Here is an 8,953-nt window from a genome sequence, read left to right as displayed (position 1 = left end):
TAAGGGGCTGTTAGGGACACACACACCCCAGGTCTTGTCCAACCATCCCCACCACCTCCCACGGGGGACATGACTCTGTGGGAAGCTGGTCCTCTGGTGTGCAGGGTGGAGAGTGGATTGGGAATGGAAGAGGGAGGACTCTGTTCAGGGAAACATGGATTACTCCAAGAGGTCACCAAGGGCAAGGAGCTGGCTCAGAGTCACAGAGGCAAGAAGCAGCAGGGCTGGGGTGGATGAGTGTCCCCGCCTTGTCTCCCATTCTCCTGTGATGGAGGCTCTGGCAAATCCTGCAGGGCGGTTCAGAGCCACTTCCTTCCCACCATGGAACAAATGCCAGCTGATATCCCTGCAAGCATTTTGAGTAAGGTCAAATTCCAACGGCCCCACTAACTAGCTGTGTGACTTTGGCCAAGTTACCTTCTCTTTCTGGGCCTTTGTCTCCTCATCTATCCAATGGGGCTAATGATAGAACCTGCTGAGGGAGGATCCTGAGAAGAGGAAACGGGAGTTTGTGTGTGAAGCAAAAGCCCAGACAGTGATACACAAGAGCTCAGTAAATGTGTGCTGTTCCCACAGTTCCTGAGGTGGGCGAGGAGCAGCTTCAGACTTCCCAGCCCTGACTTCCTCAGAAGGTGTCCTGAACACTGGGCCGATTGGTGTTGAATCTAGGATGCTGATTCCAAACCCTTAGCCTTTGTGCTATGTCCAAAAATTAAACGGCCCCTCAGCCCCCAGGGGCTAGTGCACATGTGGCCATGCTCCAGATGGGCCTCACTAGCCCAGTTTTACTTTCATATTCGAAAAGGGCTTGGATCCACCACACCCCTACACCATGTTTTTTATTTATTTATTTAAAATATGGATTTACTTTAAAAATACTTACTTGTTTATTCATTTATTTATTTGATTGTCCTGGGTCTTAGTTGCACCATGCAGAATCTTTCTATGGCAGCATGCGGGACCCTTCCTTTTTCCCTTTTTTAGTTGTAGTACATGGTGTTTTCAGTTGCAGTATGCACACTCTCCGTTGCAGCATGTGGGATCTAGTTCCCCGACCAGGGATCGAACTCACATCCCCTGTTCCCTGCTGGGGAAGTGCAGAGCCTTAGCCACTGGACCACCAGGGAAGTCTCCACCATATGCTTTTTAAATCTCCTTGCCCCACTTCACAGCTCCAAAGTGACCCCTCAGAAGTGAGTGGCTCTCTCCGCTGAGAGTCATTGCCCTTGGGAGTCAGATTAAAGTTGGAGGCTTCCAATTCTCCTGCCCACCGCCATGCACCCACTCAAGTCCCCACTAAGGGACTTCCTAAGGGAAGGCAGAGATCCTTAGGCTTGCAGGCAGGTCAGAAACACGTGCCCAGAGCACTGCACCCTGGTAATGTCTACACAGAACCCACAGCCAGAAGGTCAAGAAACCAGTTGTAAATGATTAGGTAATAGTTTCTCTAAAGTAAGTACCTGTTCTTGGGGGAGAACCAGCTCTTCAAAAATGGGAAAGAAAGGTATTTCCTGAGCATTACCGAGTGTCAGACACTTTATCAGTGTTGTTTCAGTCAAAATCAAAGCCCACAACCATCTTCAGAGCCATGCACTTCGTCCTGCCGACTCAGGGGTCTACATGAAGCACTGCCAACTTTTTTCCTGCATCAAGTGTTCTGGCCTCCAGGAAGTCCTTCTGCCTGTCTAATCTGCCTCTCTCTTGCTGCAGTGCGAGCCTATTTTCTCTCCTTTGGGCCACAGTGGAAAGAGAGGAGAAGCTGGTCTTCATTGTCTGATAAATATTCATATTCTGGAGGATGTGTGGTGAGGAACAAATGAACAGATGAATGGCCCTGAGAAGTTAAATGTCAGATGCATCAGTAAGAGCAGCCTGTGATATGACAATGACCATTTTTTTCAGCTGTCATACAGTTCCATTTGATTATTTCTCCAGTTTCCTTTCCATCAGTTCAGTTCAGTTCAGTTCAGTCGCTCAGTCGTGTCCGACTCTCCACGATCCCATGAATCACAGCACGCCAGGCCTCCCTGTCCATCACCAACTCCCGGAGTTCACTCAAACTCATGTCCACAGAGTCGGTGACGCCATCCAGCCATCTCATTCTCCGTCGTCCCCTTCTCCTCCCGCCCCCAACATTTCCCAGCATCAGAGTCTTTTCCAGTGAGTCAACTCGTCGCATGAGGTGGCCAAAGTATTGCAGTTTCAGCTTTAGCATCAGTCCCTCCAATGAACATCCAGGATTGATCTCCTTTAGAGTGGACTGGTTGGATCTCCTTGCAGTATAAGGAACTCTCAAGAGTCTTCTCCAACACCACAGTTCAAAAGCATCGATTCTTCGGCGATCAGCCTTCTTCACAGTCCAACTCTCACATCCATACATGACCACGGGAAAAACCATTGCCTTGACTAGACGGACCTTGGTTGGCAAAGTAATGTCTCTGCTTTTTAATATACTATCAAGGTTGGTCATAACTTTCCTTCCAAGGAGCAAGCGTCTTTTAATTTCATGGCTGCAATCAGCATCTGCAGTGATTTTGGAGCCAAAAAAAAAATAAAGTCTGACACTGTTTCCACTGTTTTCCATAGCCCTCTTAAAAAGCATTGATGAAGATGGGTCTAGCCCTGCTTTCTAAGAAGATGCCAAAGACCGAGTTCCTTTCTGGACCTCAGGAAGGATCGACTCTAAGATGGCTATGGATTGCACTCATTCATTCATTTTCTCTCCCCTCACCAATTGTGTTACATGGCAAGCTTTCTGTATTCCCCTCGTGGTCCACTAAGATTGGTGGGTCCTTTTCTGCAGGGCTGGGGCTGTACATCAGCTTTTTGTCCGTGACTCACTAGGAGGCCCAGATGCAAGGAGGTGCTCAGGGAGAGGCAAGCCCAGCCTTTCTGGTGTCACAAAGGAGCCAGGGGAGGTGCCACCCTTCTGACTTCTAATCTGGAGCTCTCTCACCTGATGGAGTGATCAGGTGATTCATAGCAGCACACTTGTGATTCCAACACTCCAGTAACTATCTCCACTGCATCAGTCAGCTCCTCAAATCCACCAGGGTTCACATTCTCCCTGATCCTTCAAAGGTTTGGATATACCACCGGGGAAAAAGCAGAACTTTAGCTCACCTGCTTCATCTGCCTCTGATCATACCACATATTTACAGAATCCCACCAGGTCCTATGGGTGGGTCAGGGACTCAATCGTTAAGAAAGGCAGGTCCTGTCAGCCTGGAGTATACAGTTCTGAAGACAGAGGAGCAGCCAGCTAATCAGCACAGTGCAGCGAGCGTGTGGAGTGCCTAGGGAGACCTGGAGGAGGAGGACGCCACCATGGGCTGGGAGTGGGACACAGAGGAAAGCTTCTTTCCTTTTTCTTTCTTTTCTAAAATGCAATTTTCTGTATCAGGTCTTAGTTGCAGCATGTACGAGCTTAGTTGTCACATGTGGGATCTCGTTCCCTGACCCGGGATCAAACTCAGAGTCTCTGCATTGGAAGTGCGGAGTCTTAGCCACTGGACCACCAGGGAAATCCATCCTTCTTTTCTTTTTAAATTGAAGTAGAGTTGACAGATCTAGACAGTGTATTAAAAAGCAGAAACATTACTTTGCCGCCAAAGATCCATATAGTCAAAGCTATGGTTTTTCCAGTAGTCATGTATGGATGTGAGAGTTGGACCATAAAGAAGGATGAATGCTGAAGAATGGATGCTTTTGAACTGTGGTGTTGGAGAAGACTCTTGAGAGTCCCTTGGACTGCAAGGAGATCCAACCAGTCCATCCTAAAGGAGAACAGTCCTGGGTGTTCATTGGAAGGACTGATGTTGAAGCTGAAACTCCAATACTTTGGCCACCTGATGCAAAGAGCTGACTCATTTGAAAAGACCCTGATGCTGGGAGGGATTGGGGGCAGGAGGAGAAGGGGACGACAGAGGATGAGATGGCTGGATGGCATCACCGACTCAATGGACATGAGTTCGAGCAAGCTCTGGGAGTTGGTGATGGACAGGGAGGCCTGCTGCGTTTCTCAGTGGCCAAAGCAAGTGCCAAGGTCAGCTCAGAGTTTGGGGTGGAGAAGGAGACCCTGCCTGTAGAAGGAAAGCACTGTAAAGTCACATTGCCAAGGGTCTGCTCATAGAGGGGGATAAAAGATTGTAGCCATTTTTTTTTTTGCAATCAACCTACCACAGGAAACTATCACGCAGTTCAAGAAAGAGTAGTTGCAGTCTTAAAATACTGTGATCGTGGTGGAAGCGAAGAACTGAGAACCGAGAATACACTTTGGAGGCAGAGCTGAGAGAACTTGCCACTGAGTTAGATGCAGGCATGAGGGAGAGGAGTCACGGATGACCCCTGAGCATCCTGGAGCCAGACATCCTGGGGCCGGAAGCCAAGCGGGCCTCAGGAAGCATCACTGCAACAAAGCCAGTGGAGGTGATGGAATTCCAGCTGAGCTATTTCAAGTCCTGAAAGATGATGCTGTGAAAGCGCTGCACTCAATATGCCAGCAAATTTGGAAAACTCAGCAGTGGCCACAGGACTGAAAAAGGTCAGTTTTCATTCCAATCCCAAAGAAAGGCAATGCCAAAGAATGCTCAAACTACCGCACAATTGCACTCATCTCACACGCTAGCAAAGTAATGCTCAAAATTCTCTAAGCAAGGCTTCAACAGCATGTGAACCAAGAACTTCCAGATGTTCAAGCTGGATTTTAAAAAGGCAGATGAACCGGAGATCAAATTATCAACATCCATTGGATCATAGAAAAAGCAAGAGAGTTCCAGAAAAACACCTATTTCTGCTTTATTGACTGCGTCAAAGTCCATCCTTTGGCTGGAGTAACTGTTGAGTGTGCCTAAAATGAGCTGGGCAGGAGCCAGGGACTCAGCTGGGGCTGCTCAGGTGGGAGTCTCCATCAGCATTCTCGGTGTGGCTCTAGTGGTCTCAATGGGCCACCACTGGCAGGTATTCTGTGGTTGGTCACAGAAAACTAACCAAACTGATCACATGGACCCCAGCCTTGCCTAACTCAATGAAACTATGAGCTATGCCATGTAGGCCTACCCAAGAAGGACGGGTCATGGTGGAGAGTTCTGACAAAACGTGGTCCACTGGAGAAGAGAATAGTAAACCGCTTCAGCATTCTTGCCTTGAGAACTCCATGAACAGTATGAAAAGGCAAAAAGATATGACTCTGAAAGATGAACTCCCCAGGTCAGTAGGTGCCCAATGTGCTACTGGAGATCAGTGGAGAGATAACTCCACAAAGAATGAAGAGACAGAGCCAAAATGAAAACAACGCTCAGTTGTGGATGTCACTGGTGATGGAAGTAAAGTCTGATGCTGTAAAGAGCAATATTGCATAGGAACCTGGAATGTTAGGTCCATGAATCAAGGCAAATTGGAAGAGGTCAAACAGGAGATGGCAAGAGATTCTAGGAATCAGCGAACTAAGATGGACTGGAATGGGTGAATTTAACTCAGATGACCGTTAGGCAGAAATCCCTTAGAAGAAATGGAGCAGCCGTCATGTCAACACACTGCGGTGACAGTGTGACATTTGTGAACCTAGACCTCGGGAGACTTTGCACACTTCCTGGAACACTGCAGCCACCGTGAGCACAAGCCCAGGCCAGCCTGCTGACTGTGTGGATCACAACAAACTGTGGAAAACTCTTCAAGAGATGGGAATACCAGACCATCTGACCTGCCTCCTGAGAAACCTGTATGCAGGTCAAGAAGCAACAGTCAGTACTGGACAGATTCTTTACCATCTGAGCCACCAGGGAAGCTTGTGTTCTAGTTAAAGGAGTTAGTCTGTCCCTCAACACCTTTCAGCAACTGATAAGAAAATAAAAACACCTAGGGGTGCTGTAAGAAGACCACAGATTGGCTGGCTGAGAACAACGGACCTTGTTTTCGCAGAGTTTTGGAGGATGAAAGTCGCAGATCAAGGTATCAGCAGGGCTAGTTTCCTTCTGTGGCCTCTGGAGAAGGGTCTTTCCCCTCCTCCTCCAGCCCCTGGTGGTCCCAGGTGTTCCCAGGCACATGGAAGCATTGCTCCAATCTCTGTCCTCATTTTCACATGCCTGTCTTCTCTGTATGTTTCTGTTCTTCCAGGAAGGACACCAACCAGATTAAATTATGGCCCAACTATGACCTCATCTTTCCCGATTATATCTGCAAAGACCTTGTTTCCGAATGGGGTAACATTCCTACATTCCAGGGGGCTGGGACGTCAACATATCGTTTGGGGGACACAATGCAACCCACGACACAGAGAGACCAAAATGAAGAGTTAGAGGCCTAGAGAGGGGCGGGGAGTTCTCCTGAAGCCCCCTGAGCTCATGAGAGAGCTGTGACACCCACACCCCTGACCTCTCCCTGACCCAGCCCTCCCACCACACCCTGCTGCCCACACTGCCCATCACTGCCCAGGGGACATGCCAGAGCTTGGGCCCCAGGTTGGCAGCCTCAGGACCAGAGCGGCCACTCTGCTGAGATACTCAGAGAGCCAGGGCCTCCAGAAGATGGTCCCCACCACCCCACCCCCAGGCCCTGGTTGCTGGATTTTCTTATCAACGTGCAACCCTTTGCACAAAGTAAGTAATCTTAGCAGGAGGGCAGCTCCAGCTCCTGCTGAGAGGAATGCCGCATCCTTAAGGGGCTAATTGGTGCTCCTAGACCCTCAGGTAGGGAGTCCTTATGGGAACCCTACCTCTCAGACCCCAGGTGTCCCTGCATGGTTGGGTGTAGGCTTCCCCGGGGTCCAGCATGGATGGGGAAATGGGAAGAGACTTTGCCTCACCCCAGCTTCTAGGGCCCCAAGAGTGTTCCTCTGGGGGTCCAGGAACCTTACAGGGAGCACTGAGTCAGGTTCCTGACTTTCTGGTCAAATGAACCCCAGTGAACCCCAAGATAATAAAGAAAAGGTAATGCTTATCAGCAAACTCAAGCCAGACAGTCCCACCTGCTGCACGTATTCTAATAGTTTATAAACTCTGAAATGACCTCATGCATGGGACCATTACATTGTATTTTCTGAAAGAAACAGACATATACACCAGGAACAGATTCACACAGGTACCATCCCCTGGTTTATGACAAAGGTGACACTGCAGTGCAGTGGGGATCTTTTCCATAAATCAGGCTGGTCAATTAAATATCCATATGGAAAAAATATTGACCCTCTGCCTCCCACCAGATGCAAAAATCAGTTCCAGATGGGTGCAGATTGTGAAAGCTTTTAGAAGAAACAGAAGACAATCTCCATGACCTTGGCATAGGCAAAAAAATTTAATAGAACGCAATAAGCCCCAATAGTAAGGGAAGATATTAATAAATTATATTATAGCAAAAGCAAGGATTTCTGCTCATTAGAAGACATCACTGACAGTGAAAAGGCAAGTGACGCAAGTGGGAGAAAATATTTCTAAAAAGGTGCTCATATCCAGATGACATGTGTTAAATCCTATATTTCAGTAAGAGAAAAGGAGGCAACTCAACAGAAAAGCAGTCCAAAGACAATTTACAGAAGAGATTAGTCAAGTGACCAGTAAACATAAGACATTTCATTAGTCATCAGGACTGCAAATGAAAAAGACTAGGCATCACGCATTCTAGAATCTGTGTGACACAACTACTGAGGCTGCCTGCTCTAGAGCCCATGCTCTGCAACAAGAGAAGCCCGTGCACCACAACTAGAAAAAGTTCAAGGGTTGCAACACAGAGCCCGTGTGCCACAGTAAAGACCCAGGGCAGCCAAAAAAATAATCATGATAATAATGTTTTAAAATAAAAATGCTAAGCAGTACTAACCAGAATGGCTAAAAACAGGACAATACCTAGGGTGGGAGAGAATGCAGAGCAACCTACACTCACACAGCCATTGGGATGGTAACTTGGCACAGCTACTTTTCAAAACTGGCAGTGGCTACGAAAGTCGAATGTACACCTTCCCCACGCTCCAGTGTTTTCATTCCTATATATAGTGAATTGGCTCAGTCGTGTCCAATTCTTTGCAACCCCACGGACTGTAGACTGCCTGGCTTCTCCGTCCATGGGATTTTCCAGGCAAGAACACTGGAATGGGTTGCCATTTCCTTCTCCAGTTTCCAATCTTAGACACATATATAATAGAACTGTATACCTAGCTGCAACAAAAATCTGTGGTAGAATGTCCATAGCTGCTTTACTCAAAAGAGCCAAATTCTCAGATCAGCCCAAATATCCATCAACAGTGAGAAAGCTAACTTGTGGTATATTCATATAATGGAATACTGTACAGAAGATGGATGCATGATCCACACACAATATTGTGCAAAAAATAGCAAGACAGAAAAAGGAACAGCTGTCTAATTCCAAGTATACAGCAGTCAATCCAGCAGAGGAATCTAGAATCTCCAGCATTAGGAGTCAGGATGGTGGCAGGAGGGGCTGGAAGGGGTGCCTTGAGCGTTTGTTACACAAGTGTTCACTGGTGAAAAGTCACTGAGCTGTACCTTTGGTATCTGTGTCTTTTATGTTCCAGTTCAGTTCAGTTGCTCAGTCGTGTCCGACTCTTTGCGACCGCAGCACACCAGGCCTCGCTGTCCATCACCAACTCCCGGAGCTTACCCAAACCCATGTCCATTGAGTCGGTGATGCCATCCAACCATCTTATCCTCTGTCGTCCCCTTCTCTTCCTGTCCCCAATCCCTCCCAGCATCAGGGTCTTTTCCAGTGAGCCAACTCTTCGCATCAGGTGGCAAAGTATTGGAGTTTCAGCTTCAGCATCAGTCCTTTCAATGAACACCAAGGACTGATCTCCTTTAGGATGGACTGGCCGGATCTCCTTGCAGTCCAAGGGACTCTCAAGAGTCTTCAACACCACAGTTCAAAAGCATCAATTCTTTGGCGCTCAGCTTTCTTTATAGCCCAGCTCTCACATCGACACATGACCACTGGAAAAACCATAGCC

The sequence above is a fragment of the Moschus berezovskii genome, chromosome 22 (assembly GCF_049115385.1).
Source record: "Moschus berezovskii isolate FMDL1 chromosome 22, NW_MosBer_1.0, whole genome shotgun sequence".
Classification (NCBI taxonomy): domain Eukaryota; kingdom Metazoa; phylum Chordata; class Mammalia; order Artiodactyla; family Moschidae; genus Moschus; species Moschus berezovskii.
The sequence above is the reverse complement of the archived record's forward strand: the minus strand, read 5'-3'. Positions refer to the sequence as shown.